This window comes from Lissotriton vulgaris, chromosome 9 (genome assembly GCF_964263255.1).
Source record: "Lissotriton vulgaris chromosome 9, aLisVul1.2, whole genome shotgun sequence".
NCBI lineage: Eukaryota > Metazoa > Chordata > Amphibia > Caudata > Salamandridae > Lissotriton > Lissotriton vulgaris.
Window position 1 is genome coordinate 192,080,663 of NC_141697.1, and position 22,251 is coordinate 192,102,913.

The 22,251-nt window shown below is 45.5% G+C and overlaps 1 long non-coding RNA gene across 1 annotated transcript in view; it reads left to right on the forward strand.

Annotated features, from left to right (window-relative positions):
• Positions 1 to 22,251, forward strand: part of LOC147689831 (uncharacterized) — a 746,906-nt gene that overhangs the window by 383,285 nt on the left and 341,370 nt on the right. The window lies entirely within an intron of this gene.

Here is a 22,251-nt window from a genome sequence, read left to right on the forward strand (position 1 = left end):
AAGAAAAGTTAATAAAACCAAATTAAGAACTACTTCCTAGACTAATATTTTCCATGAGAGATATATTCCTTAAATAGAGAGCTTTTAATGGTGTTTAGCAAGACATGGCATAACTACATAACACTACTAACAGTTACATTTCCAATACTACTTTTCACCACATCTGGGTAAGGTACAGTAGAAACGAACATTCATTGTATCATAAATGGTAAATTAATAAAAATTATAATACCTTCATCATGTCTAAAGTCACAAGATCTCACTTTACACATATGCATGCCCTAGAAGTTTAATTAACCATCCTAGTTAAGCATTACTTGGTGACTTAACTGTGACACATTGTTGCCAGTCTTGTGCTCCCTAAAGACAAATCAGTGCATTGTGGGAGTTTGTGTCTTAGTTTAGTTGTTTGAGCTGCCAAGATCACCTGAGGTTGTAATACAGAAAGTGCTTAGGGGCACAAGTGCTTGTGTTAATTTTGTGCACTAACAGGGCACTTTGGTAAAATAGCAGGGGAAACAACCTTTACAACGCAACCATTACATGGCACTACACTTACAATGCAGTCATTACATTGCAACATCCTTAACAACGCATGTCACTACAACGCAGGCATTACAACGCATACCATTACAATGCATGACACTGCATCGCATGTCACTACTACGCAGGCAATACAACGCATACCATTACAACGCACACCATTACAATGCATAGTACACCTACACTATCCAACGCTTACCCTTCTGTTGCACACCCTGGAGTTAGAATAGTAATTTTTACCCCTACGCTATCCAACACTTAACCTACTGTTGCACCCCCTGGAGTTAAAATAGTAATTTTTACCCCTACAGTATCCAACATTTACCCTACTGTTGCACCCCCTAGAGTTTGAATAGCATTTTCTACCCCTATACGATCCGATACTTCCCTTAAATGCAATGTATGGTATGCGTTGGAATGGTATGCGTTGCAAAGGTATAATGCGATGTAATGGAATGCGGGGTAAAGGTAGTTTCTAAAAATGTGATGTAGTGTCATGCGATGTAATGGAATGCATTTTAACGGATGTTACGATTTAAAAACTGCGTTGTACAGGCATGCGTTGTAAATGTATGCATTGTAACATCATACATTCTTATACCAGGGCCCGCAGATCCTTGTGCTGCCTCTTCTATAATATGGATCATGTGGTGCACATATGTTTTGCTGGAATAATCATGATGGGGTATTCCCTCATTTGCATTGTGTATGGCCTTTTACAGACACATGTGCATAGGCAAAGAGACTGTCCGGAGGCACACTAAAGGCCTGATTATGAGTTTGCCAGTGCGGTGAAGGGACTGCCACGTCGCCGCACCACCAAATCCATCTGCCCGCCACTCGCCATTTTATGACTTTTGAAGTCACTGGTGGGTGATTCTATGAAATTCCCACAGCGGCTCCTATGAAATAGACACAGCAATGGGAACGCCAAAGACCGTACCTTCACAGCAAGAACTTGCGCAGTCCATACCGTGTAGGTACTGAGGTGCATGCACACAGGGGGGCACAACATGTGCCCAGTGCATGCACCCATGGCCCAGAGGCAATGGGGGCCATGTAGGACCCCTTTGTTTCCTCACTGACATGGTTTTCATGGAGGAGGAACCACCATGAAAACTGTGGTGAAGAAGAAACTCGTAATATGCATGGGCGGACCACAGCGGCGGGACCATCGCGGTGGTGCAATGGTGGTCCAACCGCCCTGCTTGTAATAGGGCAGCCAGAAGACCACCGCGCCCCCGTGGGTCTGGCAGTCCATGGACTGTCAGACTCTGTAACAGCCCCTTGGTCTGTGACACACTGAGGTGGTGCACAGTCAATCCACCCCGGAGGACGCCACTTGAAACGGGGCAAGGAGAATATGGGACCTCTCCAGACATCCTCCTGCAGGTGAATGCAGTAACGCTTTGCATCCACCTACAGGAGAATGTCTGTCCCTTTTCAAATGCAGGTTAGGTTCCCAATTTCTCTATGAAATCAGAATAGCAGGTCCAACTATCACAAATGTGGGTATATACCTCTTTTCTATGCATCCCTTTTCCCTGCAGGGAATTACAACGAAGTCGTTAAAACGACCGTGTTGTAACCACACATACCATAACCTGCAGTTCGTAACACCGACTTGCGCAGGGGGTGTCGCTGGTTGCTGGAATAGTATAATTTACTATTCCAACTCCAGTCTGTGTGGAAAGTAGGGAAGGTGTTGGATTTCAAACCTAACACCTTGTGTCCCCTGCAAAAGTCGTTGTTCTGACTTACAGATTAATGGTATGTGTGGTTACAATGCGGTCATTGTAACAATTGCGTTGTAATTCGCTGCAGGGAAAAGTTGTTTGTGGTAAAAGATGTTTACCCAAATGTGGTGTTCCAAGTGTAGGTGCGAGTTTGCACCTCCACTGGGAATGGCACATTCTGTGTAATAGCACACACTTTCCTAGTCTGTACCCACCAAGCCCAACTAAAGGTGCGCCATTGAGCAGCCCAGAGTAATGTGCCTTATTTGCAATATAGGCCCAGTAGTTTTCCTGATTTCTAAAATTGAAAGGGTTACATGATGAGTCTTTGTACAGAGAAGATTAATTGCCAGTGAGGAGCTTTCATGTTGATTATATTGAGTGAGTTGCGATACTGACTCATTTCAGCTGACCAAGTTACAGCAAGACACTTGAAAACAATGAATTGTAAAACCAAAGCCAGGTGTGTGATGGTGGCACAAAATATTCTGGTAACTTTACAGCTGCTGTAACAGAAAATTAATGTTGTAGCCTTCTTGTAATGGGCTAAATCTGATGATTGGGTAAATATGAAGCCATTAATTTGTTCCTCAATGGAAAGGTGGCACCTATCACAATGGGAGAGCCTAAGCTTTGGTTGGCCTGAAGAGGAACTTTGGTTCATACATCACTATATTTTGTTATATGAACTATAGCAAAGTGTCTGAAATGTGAGTGACAGGGCATGCAATATCCAGGCAACAGGACATGAAGTAAGCATGCTTTGCTGTGCATTATGTACAGTATGTTATAACCTACGTGCGCTTTGATAGGCCACTCACTTACATAGGGATGGATAAGCTTGCCAGGCTGTTTCTGCATAAGCCATCAAAGACCAATGATGTGATAACATATGGCACACAGGGTTCAGACAAAACAAGCCTGGAAGAAATTAGATTTGTCATTCACAACACAAAACTCTTCAAGCAACGTGGCTATATTAGTTTTGTCGACAATTATTGTAGGAAATTAGCAGCATCCAGCCGGATCTAGCACATATTATTGAGCCGGATCCGGGCTGGCCTAGTGAGATATGCAGAATTTGAGGCTGCTTTGACCATTCCTGGCTGCTTACTTGCACTTCGGAATCCCTACCTGTGTGAAACCGGATTCTGTACTGAAGATTTGTGCCGAACAGGGCTCTTCTCTTCTGGACCAGCGAGGGAGCGGGACTGCGAGTCCCAGGACTCTGTGTGTGCCGGACATCAAACGCACCTGTGACTCTTCCCGTCCACCTACCCCTCCACGCAGTTATCTACGGCTCGCGCCCCCCGCTCCGCGGGAGCCACTCGTAACCGTGTACTAGGGAGGCTGCTTTGACCATTCCTGGCTGCTTACTTGCACTTCAGAATCCCTGCCTGTGTGAAACCGGATTCTGTACTGAAGATTTGTGCCGAACAGGGCTCTTCTCTTATGGACCAGCGAGGGAGCGGGACTGCGAGTCCCAGGACTCTGTGCATGCCGGACATCAAACGCACCTGTAACTCTTCCCGCCCACCTCTTCCTTCACGCTTATAGCCGTGTCCAGTCAGGCGCCTCGCGTGACGCGCGCGGGCGGCGCCGGGCGAAGCCCGGGCAAAGGGCGGGCTGTCTGTGGCCAGAAGAGGCCGGGCCGGGCCCCCCCCTCTAAGACCCTTTATATCATACTGGATTTTCCCTTACCTGTTTTGGTTGTTTCGCCACCGATTTAAGGCTAATTGGTAATCTGTCATACTTTTATTATATTGCATACCGTCTATATTCTCATCAGGGTATTGGTTCAAATATTATGGCCGTCCAGCCGGTCAAAGGGGGAAAGTCGGGTCTTAAATCTATCAGTAGGAGTCTTATGGGAACACTTGATAACTATATTACTCGGGTCTCAGCCGCCTTGGACCAAGAGATAGTTGATGTAGAAAAAAGACTGTCAACCTAAATATTCTCTAAACGGTCTTCCCTGGGATCAATACAGCATTGAATAACCCTGGAGAACCGTTTAAGTCAACGGTTAAGTGACCCAGGATTGCCTGAGATCAGCATAGAGTCTGATTCACTCAGTAATATCTCCCTGGAGATTAGCTCACTGATTTTACAGACAGGTAGCGCCACTCAGGTAGAGTCTGTCCCTTGTACGACATCCCCCCGTTTAAATCCACCAGTCATATAGTGGACTTGCCATCTTCTAGTAACATGCCGATAGGTAAAAGAAAGTGTGAGGGTGGAAGACAGAAAGGTGAACGTGCAAAAATCCCAAAGTTAGTGAACAAAGGGGCCAAATCCCTGTGTGTTCTGAACCACACACAGACTGACACTTTGTTACAGAATAATAAACGCATACCTCTCCACCCGAAAAATGCCCAACTACAATCAATGCTAAAACCTATAGCTGCCGTTCATGGAGATGAGGCCTTGATAGGGCAGATAGAACAGATAATTAGATCTCTAATTCTCCCTATAATAGAGAGACTGAAAATAATCACTGCTAATTTAGGCAAGCTGGAACAAGTCTCTACTGATAATTCTAAAATGTTACAATCTTTAAATTATAACAAGAAGGTGGGAGTTGACACTACACAAGAAATTGAATGGGTAGATAACATCGATCCCCCTATATCAGTCCCATGTGAACCTGCTTCGCAATTAGATAAAGGGCCTGTGGCTAATAATGACAAAAGATCGATAGACCCAAGGGGTAGAGCCCCGGTTAAAGGGGGAAGTCAGCATCCCTTAGGGGGCCAGCAGTTGCATCAGGAGGACGGTGGACATTCAGCTATACGGATGTCTGGCCCTACTCATTCCAACAAGCCGGTCCAGGGTACAGGTAATCGATCTGTTCTAGATTTACCCCCTCAGAGCACTCCTCTAGTGATAGTTTTGGCCAACGTCCCTCCTCTACGGCAAGGTGAAAGAGAGGATTTCTTTCAACTGAAGAACAAGGTCACCCATTGGCTCTCACAAAATACTGTTGGTGGCTATGCGGTAGGTCAAAATATCATCATGGCCCGTTGTGTTGCATGGTTCGGTCTCTCTAGAAAGACCAGAGAAGGTGACTGCATAGTCATAAACTTTAATAGTTCCATACCAGTAGCTAGGATCTTATGGGAGGTAGAGTGTAGTTCAATGATGGGGGGTCAGGGCATTGAAATATTGCCTCTTGTTTTTTTTTATAGACCAGGGAATCAGATCACTTCTTGTAATAGGAACTACATGAATGGGATGCCTGTAAACAATACTTGTTTTTCTAGGGAAACAGGAGGGTGGAATACAGTACCTATGAAATTCAATAGAGCTTGGTTGAGAGGTGGCTCAGGAGATATCGCAGCTGTTGAGGTCTCAAACAGATTCAATGCTCTTTCGGACCTCAACGACTGCGATTGACTGGGTGGTAAAACAGCTAGCTGTCATCTGCAGGACGACCCTATTACCCTATCTGTCCATCCCTTATCTTTGGCTGACACGGGGGATGGAAACATTGATCAGGACACAGCTATCACTAATACCATCGCTCTTACTGCTCCCCCTATAGCAATTCCCATAGGATCATCTGCCCGTGTTAGGGATGGTGTGGGAAAGCTATTATGGAACATCGCCGGTATGCGTACCAAACAGGAATCTCAGGAGTGGCTAAACTTTGTTAAAACTTATGATGTGTGTATTTTTCAGGAGACATGGCTCTGTGAACCATCTTTTGCACAGGGGTATTTGAATTATTCAGTTCCAGCAACAAAAGGTCCCAAGGGGCGACCCATGGGTGGCTTAACCATATGGGTACGTCAGAGCATGCCCCTTACTGTTAAGGTGGTAGACGTTGGAAGTAGTGATATCCAATATATTAAAGTGGACTTGGGCCCTCTAGGATGGCTCGATATCTACAATGTCTATGCCAGGGGTAACAAGGGTGGGAGGTCAGAATTTTAGCGGCTTTGAGTTGTGAAAAATAAATACAAACTTGGTGAACATTATCGGCGCCATCTTGCCCCTTTCCAGGCCCATTCGTGCACGTAAGCGGCAGCCATTTTGAGCACCATGGCCTCCCTGCCCCTCACTAATAGCCAGCGCGTCTCTCTCTCTCTTAACCTCGCAAGCATTCCCCCGCACGCTGACAACCCCCCCGCTCTCTCATGCCTTGGGTCATAAACCCCTCTCCAGCGCAGCTTCACCACGGAACCCCATCCTGTTCCCAGCGCGACACCTCCCTTCATTCCTTTCATGGCCTCAAACCCTTTTGATGCAAACCCCCTTTTCCTGTGTCCCCGTTTGTCTTCCTCGTTCCCAGGCTGCCACCTGACCCTGCGGATACTGTTTATTACCCCGTACAGTAGGAAGCTTCCCCTCCCCATCAAAAGACCCCCGAACCGATCAAAGCCCCCACCCCATGAGATCCGATCAACCCCACGCATTCCGTGAATCGGCGGAATGCCCTGCTGTGCGACCACCATCACCTGTTGTGACCGGGGTGGGGAATCCAACTGTAAATGTATGTGGGAACGGGTCTGGAGGGGAGATTCCGAGGATGTTCTTTCAAGTATTAAAATATTACGAGAATGTGTTATGTGCAATAAAGGTCGTAAACTCTAGTATAAGAGGCCCGGCCTCAGAGATGTGGTTAGAGCACCTCGTGACGATACTTGCTGTCTGAATTGATGTGTTCTCCTCCGGAGAGAATAAAATCCTCGTTTCCCGCCTTCCAGTCTCCAGCGCCTGCTTCTTCATTGATTAATATTGGTGGGTCATAGAGGCGATACCGCCGGGCAACATAAAAGGGTCTTTGGTTACCGGTTGTCTTTGGAACCCTTTTTAACAATTGGCGTCCCAAACGTGGGGCCCATCAGCGACTCGTGGATCCAGTGGGAGAGGTCCTGACGACAGAGTGAACGACTGCAACGATCGGAAGGTACCCTGTCCGATAGACCCTCGTCTGACAGCCGATCATCCGAACTTCACTGGTTCCGAACAGACCTCTCCCGAGTGATCTGCGGTCCTGACTGGGAACCATCAGGAGTGCCACGAGAAGTACGAAGAGAAGAGGACGATCGGGCGCTGGATTCGGAAGACGAGAAACTGTCCATGCGGTCCGGGTAAGGTCGTGTAAACACGACGAAATTGCGATAGTGATAGATAATTGGAAGTAATTGATAATTGTTGTGAAAATACTAGTATTACTCTTTGTTAATTTATTGGAGATTCGCTGTCTGCAAACGGAGAAACAACAGGCTCTCCCTTTATAAACAGCGAAGGATAGGTACGCACCCGTCGGACCTATTTTCCCCCTCCCCATTGAACAATTGCCCCCCCCCCCCCATTGATTAATTGTTATAGATCGTTTTCTGGAGATTCTCTGTCTACAAACAGGGAAGATTAGGTCCCCTCTTTGCAGATAGTGAAAGGGTAGGTGACGCGAACCTTTGCGAGCCTACTTATTCTCCCCATTGACCATATTGATTTTTTATTTTTGACCTAACATTGATTAACTGTTATAGATTGTTTTCTGGAGATTCTCTGTCTGAAAACAGGGAAGATTAGGTCCCCTCTTTACAGATAGTGAAAGGGTAGGTGACGCGAACCTTTGCGAGCCTACTTATTCTCCCCATTGACCATATTGATTTTTTATTTTTGACCTAACGTTGATTGATTGCTCAGAATTGGTTCATGAGGTATTCACTACGTGCAAACAACGTAGAATAGAAATATTCTGTCTAGTCTTTGCGCGCAGTGATAAGATAGGTAGTGCTGATTATTATCCCATTGTGATCCGTCATGCCTGTCTTCTCCCCACTGGTCAGTAGCCTGTTTAACCCGGACCGCTTATTAGAGATGAACCATCCGGCTCCGCTGGAAGGCACCCCTAATAAGGACATGTTCATGAAGCATGGATTAATTGCTATAGCCTATAGTGAGCTGTGGCATAAATATACGAAAAAGGATCGAGAAAGACAGTGGCCACTGAGAGGATCCTTTGATCTCGACAAAATAGAAACAGTAGAAATAGCCCTTCGTAGGAATGAAACAACACCTATTATGCTCGATAGTCTCGGTATGTGGCGCAAAGAAGCCACGCAACGAAGGGAAAGCGACGAATTTAGAAAAGGTGAAGGGACACGACGGACAAACCTCCAAACGTCTAGTAGGCAAAGGGAAGGGCCAGCGATGGCACAGCCCCGAGGAGTAGACATGAAAAGCGAATGGTGTAAGGGGATGTGCCGACAAGCCAACCCCGGAACACAACGACCTGAAGGTAATCCCCCGACATTACGCACAGGACGGACAGATTTAAAACAAAACCAATGTGCTTTCTGTAAATGTCTTGGACACTGGAAAGCCAAATGCCCGACTCTGCAAAGCATAGGTAAGAATGGAGGGTTGACAGAAAGGACGGACCGACAGAAAGGAAAAAGACGTGAGATAAAAACCGATCAGACTAGTGCAGACAGAGCAGACAGGACCACCCCGTTCGATTATGCTCGGTGGCACAGATTTCGTCAGACAAATTTTAACGACATGTTGGAGTTCTGGGACTGATTGCTCTCTGTTGCTCCCCCACTCTGAAAAACAAACACAACTGCAGGTCAGTGTAAACAACCCCCCGTTAGAGAAAAGATTCAAGAAAGCCAAGCGTCTATTATATAACTTAGGATTTAATTACGGTAAAACACACAACCAACAGTAAATAGAATAACTAGTAGAACTCTCTAAAAAGCAAACTTGACTAATAGGAAAAATACAAAACATGTTATGCTCACTCCGGAAGTCCTCGAAACGTAATGGCCCTTTCGATGGTCCCGCCCATCCGAAACACATAGCACGTGTGGGGCGGGGCCTGCCAGCAACCATGGGCCAAAAAGAGATCGCTGGCGAGAAGGTACTGGAGACTCCACCAAGCAGGCAATGAAATGGTCTTCCCATACTGCCCTTCCAGGGATGGCGTCCCCCGGGCCGCGAGTAGGGAGGGGGCGGATGAAAATGACCCCCTCCCTCATATCTCCTGGTCCGGCCATCACGAATTCCTCCATCGAACGGATGCAGGGTGGGCAGGGAGGAAGAGGCGACGCGGACGAGCCTCTTCCACCTCCACAGGTAGGAGGCTTCCCTGCCCTGGCCCGACGCCGATGTCCTCCAGCCGGGCGACGGCCATATACCTACGCTGCACAGGAAATATAATGTCCGGCTGGTATATTTCCGCAGTACAGGATATACAAGACCCGGCTGGTATACTTGCGTAGTACAGGACATACAATGTCCGACGGGCATATTTACGGAGTACCGGATGTACAGTGGTCCCCCAAGAGTCGGAATCAGGGGTGTAGGGTGGTCATCATGTGCGCCCCTGATTCCAAGAGACGGCGTAGGATGCACCGGGAGAGGAAGACGGCACGGTGAGCCTCCCTCACCTCCCCAGATGAAGGCTCCACTGCTGCACCCTGGCGCCCTGAACCAAAATGTCCTGCTCCAACCGCATGATGCTCTGTTTTTCGCCATCACAAGAAGTTTTCCTCCGCTCCTGATGGATACGGCAAAGGTTGCTGCAGGGCCTCAAAATGGCGTCTGGGCCCTTGAAAGGCGGGTCTAGGCCGCTGGAGTAACTTTGTCCGAAATTGCAACTCGGGCGCTTGCCCACCTGGGCGCAAGCCCCCACCATCGACAAAACATCCCCTCGACTTTGAAGATTCTACCAAAGTCCCAAGAGCCCTCGGCCCCTTCAGGCTTCCGGTGAGGAACAGCTGCATTGATCTCAAATGAAATAACCACGGCACAGCAACAAGATGGCGGTGCTCTCGTGTCTGCATCAGCTTCCGTCTGAACCACCCAGGAACATTATGGGCTAACGAACTCGAGCAAGTTCCGGCTGAACATCAACATGACCCGGTAAGAGAGACTTTACCCCCTCCCTCTCTTGATTGACGGTCCACACCACCAGCCCCTTTGTTAGCACAGTTTTCTTTTGGACTACCGAAAGGGACTCTGGTCCAACTGCCAATTGTCGGGGATATTTTGCCCCTGATGCTACTTCCGGACTAAACCGGCCTCGCCCAAAATGGCGCTGGTATCAATGGAACTTACGGGTGCCTCATGGTGTTCCTTAGCTAATGAAACTTGATGTACTAAGATATATATGTATATATATGAACCATTGCGCACTCAATGTTAAAGGGAGGAGGGTGCACTTAGCAAACATTTGAGAAGAGGTTCTGTAAAAATGTTGATTTCAATGAACAATTTATTTTTGATATTTGTTGTAACTGATACATAACGTCGCTCATGATGCACGCCCGCGGTTTGCATTTAGGAAATGTGATTACGATGAGCTTGACTGTGTTTCCATCTATGAACTGAAATGCCCCTGATTCCTTCGTCACGCAATGAAATGTTTTTGGTTACTTACAAATAATTAATTAGACCTTTTTACATGTTCTTGTACTACAAAATAACCCCCTACTGTATGTGCTTCCATCGACGACATGTCAGGCCAAAATATGAATTGCGCTCTCACCTTTTACGTACTGAATAACTCTACAAATAAAAGTCTTAGAAGCTATGGATAGGCTCCGCGTACTTTTGTAAATACGGGTATCGGTGGGAGGGTTTTTCTGTGCGCAACTGTTCTGCTCTCTTTTTAAGGTTATCCGAGAAATGGTTGTTCGGCCCTGGGTTGATGGTCAAAACGAAGGTATGATACGCTGCTTATGAAGAAGGACCTCGACTTCAGAGAATGGGTAAAGTAAAATGGTGTGATTGATAAATTGCTATAAGGATATGGTGGTCGAAGGTACTAAGGTACAGGGTTGAACAAAGAACTGGTATGCCTTAAGAACATCACAGCTTTGGGAATGATTTTGGGACCCCGATGACCGGATACATCTACGAAACCGGGTACCTCGCGCTAGGCACCTCTGATTCCTCTTTTTAGCGTTTTTCACTACACACGATCCTTAACGCCATCCTCGAACCTCCCCATGAACCACCTATCACATTGCCTGCCCCCATGACTTTAAGAAACCAGAACCCTAAGGGATTATATCCCGAAGAGACAAGTACGAGTATGTGGTAAGTAAAGGATTTTCGTGCCCTTACATTTGATGTGTTCGAATGTTGTCCCCCTACCTCCCCTTTTTCTCCCCCTTTTTCCCTCTGCAGGTTACATTAGAATCCCGATTAGAGTATCATAAGGGATCTGGAACCACGTCACGCCCGATGCATGAAGACGGACTAGCGCTACAAAATGGCACAACAAGGACGCTCTCACGACCTTTTTACCAAATCTAACGCTTTTCTGTCCCAAAACCGCATGCTTCCCACCTCCTAACACAGACCCGAAACGTCTAACGTTGGGTAACGCACTGAATAGCCCAAACAATACACGGTCATTCTCTATGTCACACGTGTACTGTTCGGCCTATTGTCTCTCTCTCTCTCTCTCTCTCTCTCTCTCTCTCTCTCTTTCTCTCACTCACTCTTCCACCCCTCCACACTTTCCCTCTTCCTAGCAACTGGCACCTAATTGGCGAACCTGGTGCACCTCCTGATTGGCCCCAAATACCACAAGTATTTGTGCAAATCTGTCCTAAATAAAATTGTATTGGTACCACGTTACTACCTCTCCTTTTCTACTAAAATATGGATGAAATTTAAATTGGCCGATAGGAAAGGGACAGGTAAGACGACTAAGGTTCCCTAAATTTGACCCACTCTCAGGGAACTCTTTGTCAGTGGCTCCTATGATAAAAATGTGTCTGTGGTGATGCGACCATCCCCATTGAAAATTGTCTCCGTACCCCAAGCTGTAAGAAATGATCGAGACACCCCCATCTACCCAAAATGCCCCCAGTTTGGTATCCATCAGATCCCTCCTTCCCCGAGGATAAGTTTAATAATTATTGCAAACCACCCCTCCCGAGTTTTTGTAGTAACCAGGTTGCGAGGATTTATATAGAAAGTTAGAAGGATGTGTGCAAAGTTGAAAATTAGATTGAAAAACGAAAGAACTTGTTGCAGTAGGCATGGTTGAAAATAAGATGTTTTTATGTAATGCAGACTCGTTTAGCCTATGTTCATCCCTCAGAAGGATGCTTATCAGACTATGGTGAATAGCACGTTGCACTTTTTGTAAAATACAAGGCCCTGAAGACTAGCCTAGCCTTGCAAGACTCGTACTAGGGAAATGGGTCTCTGCCAGAAGAACTGACATCTACTATAATAGACATATGACAAATGAACGTAATAATCATCAAAGCGTCAAAGAATTAGCCAACAAAAGGAAGTTGCAAGGAATCCAGCAAACCCATCATCAATTGTTTATACGTAAGCCGCAAAAATCTCAAATGTAGCGAGTGCTTACGCTAGTCGCTTGGTGTTGGGAAAGAAAATAGATTCATGTAATTACCTTTTTCTGCAAAATCTCTAAAGACTGTCTTTTCAACACTCATTTAAGGATATCACTGTCGGAGGAGAAAGAGACCGGATGTGGGAGCACGCGGCCTGACTGCGGATTGTGGAACGTCAGCAACGGAGGCCAAGGCGAGACCACGGCAGTAAGGAGTCGCAGGACGGGGCACTGTTTCAAACAAAGCTAAGGAAAGGGCTGACCTGAAGCCCCTGCTCTATGATCAACGTGTGCCAAAAAGCCCCCGCTCTCTGAACATGGTCTCGGACTCGCCTGACGCAAAACTCTCCGCCCCCCCCCCCTGATCTGTTCCCGACTTGGCCTTGCTCCATCCCCTCTTCCTCCGACCTACCATAAGGACTGTTCACACCCGCACCTTTCCACCCGAACTCCCAAGTTCCTCCCAAATCCTACTGAGCTACCCAGAGAAGAGTACTCCCTACGTCAGAAGGGAGGGAGCTCCGACTAAGTAGACCACGAACTGTGTTAAATCCCAGAACGGTGACCTAGAACTCCACCAAGGGTCGCCCCCGAAGAAAAGATAAACAAAGTCTGTGGTTCTGCCCGCTACCAAGCACCTTGGAGATGATGGAAGCAACAGGAAATGCCCACCACAGAGACTCAAGAAACGAACTGATCTCACAATTACCCCCAACGACTCGATCCACATGAACATTTCTGTTGATAGGTAATCCAGGTGTTCAAACAGTGCCGACAGAAGACGACAAAAGGACAACGAAGAACTCTGATATTTTTACTGTATCTCCTTTCTCTCCCAATCACCATTGGACTGACTATGCACCCACCGTATACAAAAAGGACTTATTTATATGATAATTTACCAGTTCTTATTCTATGATCTGTACCCAACGCCCTCGCTACGTGATTCTAGTCTGATATTGCATTACGATGACTTTTTCCTGCAACCAACTTAACAATGAACCCGCCTACTGACTGATGAGATTTTTCAATATGATGTTTATAATGTGATGTTTACGTACAGTTCTTTCACCCAAGCCCCCTCTCCCTTACTTATGATCACTGCATATAGGGGTAGATAGGAAATAGGCCAGCAAGATGTCTTGGAAATGTTAAAGGGAGGACTGTGAAAAATAAATACAAACTTGGTGAACATTATCGGCGCCATCTTGCCCCTTTCCAGGCCCATTCGTGCGCGTAAGCGGCAGCCATTTTGAGCACCATGGCCTCCCTGCCCCTCACTAATAGCCAGCGCGTCTCTCTCTCTCTTAACCTCGCAAGCATTCCCCCGCACGCTGACAACCCCCCCGCTCTCTCATGCCTTGGGTCATAAACCCCTCTCCAGCGCAGCTTCACCACGGAACCCCATCCTGTTCCCAGCGCGACACCTCCCTTCATTCCTTTCATGGCCTCAAACCCTTTTGATGCAAACCCCCTTTTCCTGTGTCCCCGTTTGTCTTCCTCGTTCCCAGGCTGCCACCTGACCCTGCGGATACTGTTTATTACCCCGTACAGTAGGAAGCTTCCCCTCCCCATCAAAAGACCCCCGAACCGATCAAAGCCCCCACCCCATGAGATCCGATCAACCCCACGCATTCCGTGAATCGGCGGAATGCCCTGCTGTGCGACCACCATCACCTGTTGTGACCGGGGTGGGGAATCCAACTGTAAATGTATGTGGGAACGGGTCTGGAGGGGAGATTCCGAGGATGTTCTTTCAAGTATTAAAATATTACGAGAATGTGTTATGTGCAATAAAGGTCGTAAACTCTAGTATAAGAGGCCCGGCCTCAGAGATGTGGTTAGAGCACCTCGTGACGATACTTGCTGTCTGAATTGATGTGTTCTCCTCCGGAGAGAATAAAATCCTCGTTTCCCGCCTTCCAGTCTCCAGCGCCTGCTTCTTCATTGATTAATATTGGTGGGTCATAGAGGCGATACCGCCGGGCAACATAAAAGGGTCTTTGGTTACCGGTTGTCTTTGGAACCCTTTTTAACAGAGTTCCCTCCTTGAAACCAATTCTTTGGACCATAATATCATAATAGCTGGTGACTTGAACCGTACCTTCGAACCTCTGGCTATCTGCGATGATTTTGCAGGGGATGAGGAGGATAGGCAATGGGGGGTCCCCAAATTAGATTTGAATCCTGTTACTCGCTGGACCGAGGATATCATATGTTTAAATGCTTTTTGCTTCGAAAGGGGTTTAAGGGCATTAAACGGGAGAACCACGAGTGACAAGGCTGGGGCATGCACCTTCGATAATGGGCGACACAGGAGTAGAATAGACTATGTTTTGTGTAGCATGGAACTTTGGAAACTAGTCTGTGATATGGAAGTTAAGTGGAGGATCGAAAGCGATCACAATCCGCTGTGCGTAGTGCACAAGTGGTGGACACTTGACAACGTGACCCCGACTTTTGAGAAGGATAGCGCCCCTTTGATTGTCCCTACTAATGACATGCGTAGGTTAAAATGGCCATTTGTTGTGTCCAACCAACAGTCCATGGATAACATTAATACTGAGGTGGACAGAGCTATAAACGCCATGGAGCAAGTTAACATAACCGTATCTGGTATGGACAATGTAACTAAAATCCACGAAAACCTCTTTTCTACCATCAGGAATCATTTCTTGAAACCGGTAAGGAAGTCTAGAGGGGAAATTGTTAAGCCAGTAAAGTGGTATAATACCCAGTGTAGGAGTGCCCGTTTGGCCTTAGGCACTGCAATTAAGAGTAGAGAATTGGCGGCTATTCGTACAGCTAGAAAAGAGTATAAGAATAGCATATCTACAGCAAAAAAACTGTGGGACGAGCTCCACTGGAATGAGTTAATGGATGCCAGTGGGAAAAAAAGACTCCAGGCTCTTTTGGAACATCGTAAAATGGGGTAGGGGTGGAGTACCCGACCCCCCAGATAATAACATAGCAGAGGAGGATTGGGTTAACTATTTCAAGCCCCAGTATGCCGAAATGCAACCTGGAAGTGAGATGGTTGGCTTCAGGCCAGTTTACTACAAGGAAAACTCCTTTAGTAGTAACGAAGTAATGACAGCACTAAGGACAGTGACAAGTGGTAGAGCCCCAGGTTTAGACGGGGTGCCGGCGGATCTCTTTATTAATGATAAGGAGTGCTGGATTAAGTACATCTCCCTCCTTGTTAACGCAGTGTCACAGGGGGCTCCTGTGCCGACATCTTGGCAAGGAGCGGTTATAATACCCGTATTTAAGAAAGGAGATCAATCTCAACCAGGGAATTATAGGCCCATAAGCCTAATTGACACCATTCAAAAGGTGGTCGGGAGGATGGTAGTCAGCAGGCTATTAGACTGGGCTGAGGAGAATAACGCCCTGTCTCCATTCCAAGCGGGGTTTCGAGCATCCACTAGTACGGTGGACCAGGTTTTCCGATTTACACTACTGCAGTGGAGAACTGTGTTACTGGGCAAGGGCAGCCTGTATGCGGCTTTTGTTGACCTGCGGGCTGCCTTTGACCTGGTTCCCAGGTCTAAGCTGTGGTCAGTACTGAAGAACTTGGGTTTACCTGACGAACTACTGTCAATGATAATGCGGCTGCACGAAGCAAACTTTGCCAAAATCCAGTGGGGAGGGCAGGGAGTGGTTTCAGCAGACTTCCTGGTAGAGCGGGGAGTCCGGCAAGGGTGCTCAATGGCTCCAACGCTCTTTACCCTGTTTTTTAACGGAGTTGTGGCTCATATGTTATCTGTTAACGTGGATGTTCCTTCTTTAGCTGGTATAAAGACACAGATTTTAATGTTCGCTGATGATACTTTGATTTTATCAAAGACTCCAAGTGGTCTACAGCGTGCATTATCTATTTTCGAACAATTCTGTAGGGAGCACGGCCTAGAAGTCAATGTGGCCAAAACTAAGCTTATGGCTTTCAATCCCCATCGTAGTTTCAGATCTAAGCTAGTAATGAATGATTGCCCTCTAGAGATAGTCAACGTCTTTATGTATCTAGGTATCTATGTAACAAAAGATCTTAGATGGTCCCAGCATATAGACATCGCAGTCCTGCGACATAGACAATTGGCTGGTGCTCTTAGTATAGAGCATAGAAAATCTAGAACTAAACCAATTAAACCTGCATTGCAGGTCTATGAGGCCAAGTTCCTCGGCTCTGCACTATATGGTGCCGAGCTGTGGGGCTTTGAGAAGCTACAGTCCTTACAAACATCGGAAAATAAGTTTCTCAGGAGTATCACTGGCCTTCCTAAATGTAAACCATTGCTGCCACTCAGGTATGATTTGGGCAGGAAAGCGGTAAAAGATCTGGCTAGGCTCCGCCCTATCCTATATTGGAGGAGGCTCTGGACTACACCCGAGCTCTCTCACTACGCTGAGGGGTTCTTAGACATAATCAAAGCGGATGTGTTCCACAAAATTGGATGGCTGAACGTTCTTAGAGTAACGCTGGACGATCTCGGCCTTCAAATGCTCTGGGATAACCCGACGGGAGCCTCATTCCCTTCAATAAAAGTCCTAAAAGAAATATATTGGGAGAATGTGGCCACTCGAAATTGGAGAGGCACCAATGCTGCATCTATGGCTGGTGGATTTTTAGAAGCAAAACTGTACCCCAGTCTAGAACTTTATTGGGACGCCATAACCACGCCAAGGGACAGGAAGCTCTTTTTTCAAATTAGAGCAGGTGCCCTCCCCCTTAGATCTCTAACAGGCAGGTGGGGGGATTCATCTAATAGCAATTGTCCAGTTTGTGGAGCACATAAGGAAACAACTGGCCATTTCCTATTTGCTTGTAAGTTCTATGCAGAACCCAGGCGTATTTGGTTATCCCCAGTGTGTATGAATTTAGGTACTACCAGTAGTGTTGTAGCTTTAAGAATTAGATGTTCTAGCACTTTACTGCCTTTAGCAATAGCTACAGCCAAATTTTTAGGATGGGCGTGGACTATCAGACAGATGTCTTTAGACAGCTGATCGCCTTTTATTGTATTTTAAGATCGTCTGTATTTTAAATACTTGTATATTTCTATTTGCTAAGTCTTAATTGTAAATTTATATGTTGCTATGGCTTTCTATGTTTTAAATTATCCGATTGTCGTTCAAGTCTAACTTCAATTGTTGTGTTTTTAATGGTGTTTTTATATTTGCGATTGTATGTGCTTTTATGAGAAAAACTCGAATAAAGTATTTTTGACTTGACTTGATATACAGAATTTATCCTGGTGTAATTTACAATCACCAGGACACAATCAGCAGCACCCAAAAGTAGGGTGCTTTGCGCTCCAGCAGCAACCTGCAGGCAGCGAGTGAGGGTTCCTATTTTCAACTTCTTGGCCAAAAAGTAACGAACTATTGAAAAGGTCCCCATTCCTTCTTTGTTCCAGTGTTAATCTGGCTGGGAGCTGTCTGTGGTGTAACTCTTAAAAGGCAAATGCAAAGGAAAGAAACATCAACACAAATCAGGATTTTAAACGTAACACAGTGATTGGGGTTGTCTGAACTAATAAGAATTTATTAGTATCCAAAGGCACCCTTTTTATCACGCTTACAATAACAGACTGAGAAAAAAAGTGAAAATGTTCTAAACCCATGCCTCGCATACTACTCTTTAATGCCCCTTTATAGCTCACTGTGCTATAATAGAAGGATTGCAACTTATGAATCGAAGCAACAAAAGGATCTCTGTGTCAAAAGCAGTAACCCACTGACCTTTGTACATAAAATACAAATTTGTGATCTGCATCTTACACAATGTGATTTGCAGCAGGCACATTAACCCCCTATGCTTCTTTATGATTCTGTGACCAGACAAAACACTGATTTCTCCAACAAGCTCATTAATCACCAGAAATAACTAACCATTAGTATTATCCTCTGAAATTTGATTTCTGCAGCAGTTCTCTTTACCGTGTATGATATCTTGCAATGTATATTCGTTGTGCCAAATAAAGTATCCTAGAACAGATTTACTGTCACATGTGTACTTGTTGCTAGTTTCTTCATTGCAGGGCGTTTACAAATTAAATGTATAGGCTGTCAGACTCCTCTTTAAATCACCTTGCTCCTCCTGACTGCACCTCCTTGTCTTTGCTACACCTTGACCCCCAATTTATGGGTTCCTGCAGCGATTTATAGGTTGAAGCCTACCAGACAGAGAATCTGTCTGCTTGCAAAGAGACTTCTTGTGGGCATTGTGAAAGCTTCACTAAGAATGCATTTCACCCACTGCACACCGTTGGCTTTGTAATAACGTAATTCACATTTTCTGGATATCTATTTGCTGGCATTATTTGTTTCAGGCTGTCCAGTATATCTTAGTCACTCTCGTGGGGCATAGCCTTTTCACCATCACTCCTTGTAATTCTTCAACAAGGGCTCACTTCCTGTAAACAGGCCCTTAAATTGTGTTCTTATCTTGTCACATTTACTGAGCATTCAAAGATAGAGCTCATGTGTCAGGCTCTGACTCCCAAGGGAACTTTTCTTTCTCTGACTTCAGCGAGAGGATTTATGTGACAATATGCTACTGGGAAAGAAAAGGTTTTTTTCTAGCATACAACATTTAAGTGTCTGTAAATGAACAGTGCACATATTTCAGAATATATCAAAATCAGGAAAGCACAAATGAAGCACTTGTTTTGTAATTCTGAAGTGTGGTGGAAACAACTACTGTAATATGATCACAATAAATCAGTACACTAGATGATGCCATTTCCACACATAATCATTTGTGCGATGTATAGTTTTATCAGTAAAACTGTATGCGCAAAAGCAGTGGCAAGTTCAATTGAACATGTTTTGTCTATAATGGTAGTGTGCATTGCCACTCCACTCTATGCCACCACTCTACAACACTCGACTCCACTCTATGACACTGGATGACCTGATAGCTCTCATTCACTGTCTTGTCCTTTCTGTTTTCAACAGTGGTCTTTATGCACCTCTTAAAATCTTCACTTTATTTTTTTCTAATTTACCTACCCTTTAAGTGCATTCCACCATCTTGCAATGGAAAAAAGAACAATAATAAAAACGGCGTCCAATTCATGCTGTATTGGTGCGCATTCATGGTGATACTGGCACACGTATGTCTTCCTTCTTGGCCACCATAATGTACACATTGCATTGGTGTGCTCATCCTCGCACTCTTTTTCAGATAATTTTTGTATTTTTGCCGATACTGCAGACTATCGGCAAAAAACATTGGCAAGCCATTTGGTTGAAAAGGCGAGACCTTTTTGGCTTTGCCAATGCTTGTTTTGCAACTGTTGAAACTGTCACTCACTAGGTGACTACAGGCAAATGACCAGCAAGAACGTTCTGCAGAACTTTGTAATGTTAATAGAGCTTTGGGTTTATACAATATACTTGGAGATTTTATAATGTTTGTGGAAGCATTGAGCACATGTATATGAGAGTGAGTGATGTGTGTGGGTGTGTGTGTGTGTGGGCGTGTGTGTGTGTGTGTACATATGCCTGCGTGCCTCTGAGATTGCCCACACTACTCTACTTAAGAATTAGTAACCTGACTCATACTCGGTGCATTATCACGTGTTTACTAATGAGCGGAGTCCGTGTTAAATACAGTAAAACAAGAGAGCATTTCCTTTAATCCGAATTAGTGCGTCTCCTCATTAAGGTTGTTAAGTTGCATAAAGCGCTGTCCCCTGACATGTCTTGGAGATTTCGCTCTAGTAGATTAGCAGACCGCTTTCCAGCTGCTGGCTGCTGCCTTCCCAGGGGACGAATGGATACCAGCTGTGCGTCCATTTTGAGAAATGTAGTGATGTGGCCAGGATTCTTCAGATGGAAACATTGTTCTGCAGCAGGCTGCAGCCTCTCACTAGATCTCCAAAGAAAAACAACTTACTTTTGGGGTTAGGCTTTATAAAATGTGTGTTTCCTAGGAGAAAATGCAAAAAAAGAACCAGTGCCAATGGATCACTTATCGCCTCAAACAAAGGCGGATACAGTGCATCTTTTCATTTCACAGTGGGCATTGCACCAAATGTGGGTTTCAGGATTGGCCCTTGGCTATGAATGTGAAGAGCAGAGAGTTTGATGTCAGCCTCACATACACTTCTTTTTATTCAAGTGAAGTGTAGAGAGGATGATGTCGCTCTCAGATTGGAACCAATGTGTGATATTAGACAAACTATGTAATATTATTAAAATCTGAAAATATTAAATGACAGTTATCACTATTTATTACCCTGTTTATATGCTCTGTGCAGTTCAGTACACTAACATTGCATAACACATACACATAGCTGCTGTGTATACCAGGGAAGGGGAAATATTCCTGATTATGAACACAACTGGGTTGAGCCTGTCAGCATCAGGCTGGTAACAGGTTCTTTCTTGGAGCCTGCGGGCTGAGATGTGGAATTGAGAGTGAAGACATTCTTCCATAGAGCCACTCCTTGCAGCCAGAGAGTGGGTTACTGTGGTTCTGGGATATTCCTGGGACTACTACCCACACTGGCCTGTAGGGATTGAGCATTCTCTGTCAACAAGGGTATGTCAAGCATTCACTTGGAGAATCTAGGACATGGAGGAACACAGGGATTCCCTCTGGCCTTTGGGTAGATAGAACAAGAATATACCAATGAAACAGGAGGTATTATTTGAAGATACATTAAACAATTCTTGTAGTAAACAACAGAATTGAGACCAAAAATGCCAAATAATTAAAGACAAAGCGCCAAAAAGATCTGAGAAAAAAGGATGTACGTATATTTATATATATACAAAATCAGAAAGCATTTTGCAATGCAAAACATTGAGAGGTGCACAGTGCTCCAGAGAAAACACAGTGAGTAAACAGGGAGAAAACATGTTTATAAATAAACTACAGGGTGAATAATGTACTAAAACAAATAATCCTGTTTGTTAAATAAGTACAGAACGGTAGTGAGGAATATATATAAAGTTTGAAACATTTGGTCTCATATAACATAGCGGGGGTATGGACTAATTTATTAGACCCAGAATGGCAAGATTACATACATCGATTCGATTTTTGTCTACTTAAAAAAACATGGGCTCTGGAACTGCCACATAAATTGGGCTATAGGACTTTTAGTTCTAATGCTGTCCCTTCCTCGAGAGGTAGGCCATTGGGAGGTCAAGCCTTATGGGTTAACCCCTTCGCTGCGGCGGCTATTCCGCCGCAGCGCTAAGGGGGTAGGGCGGCCGCGCGGTGGTCACGTGCTTGTGACGGAACCGCTCCGTCACGGCTCGCGGGTGAGCTGTGCTTGTGACGGAACGGTTCCGTCACGAACGCGCCCGCCCAATGGAACGGGCCGCGCAGGCGCGAAATCAGCGCCGTGCAGGCGCGCCGAGCGGGCCGTGACGGAACCGTTCCGTCACAAGCACAGCTCACCCGTGGCTTGTGACGGAGCGGTTCCGTCACAAGCATACAAGGGGTTAAAATCACCTTAAAGATAGATATCAGCCAATTAAAAGTACCATCTCCAGACATTCTAGTGGTAAAAATAAAAACACATAATAAAGGAGAAATCCTCCTGATAAATGACTATAGTAGACCAAGACCAGTTAGCACAGAATCCCCAGTACGGGAGATACTGGCAATTTTCTAAG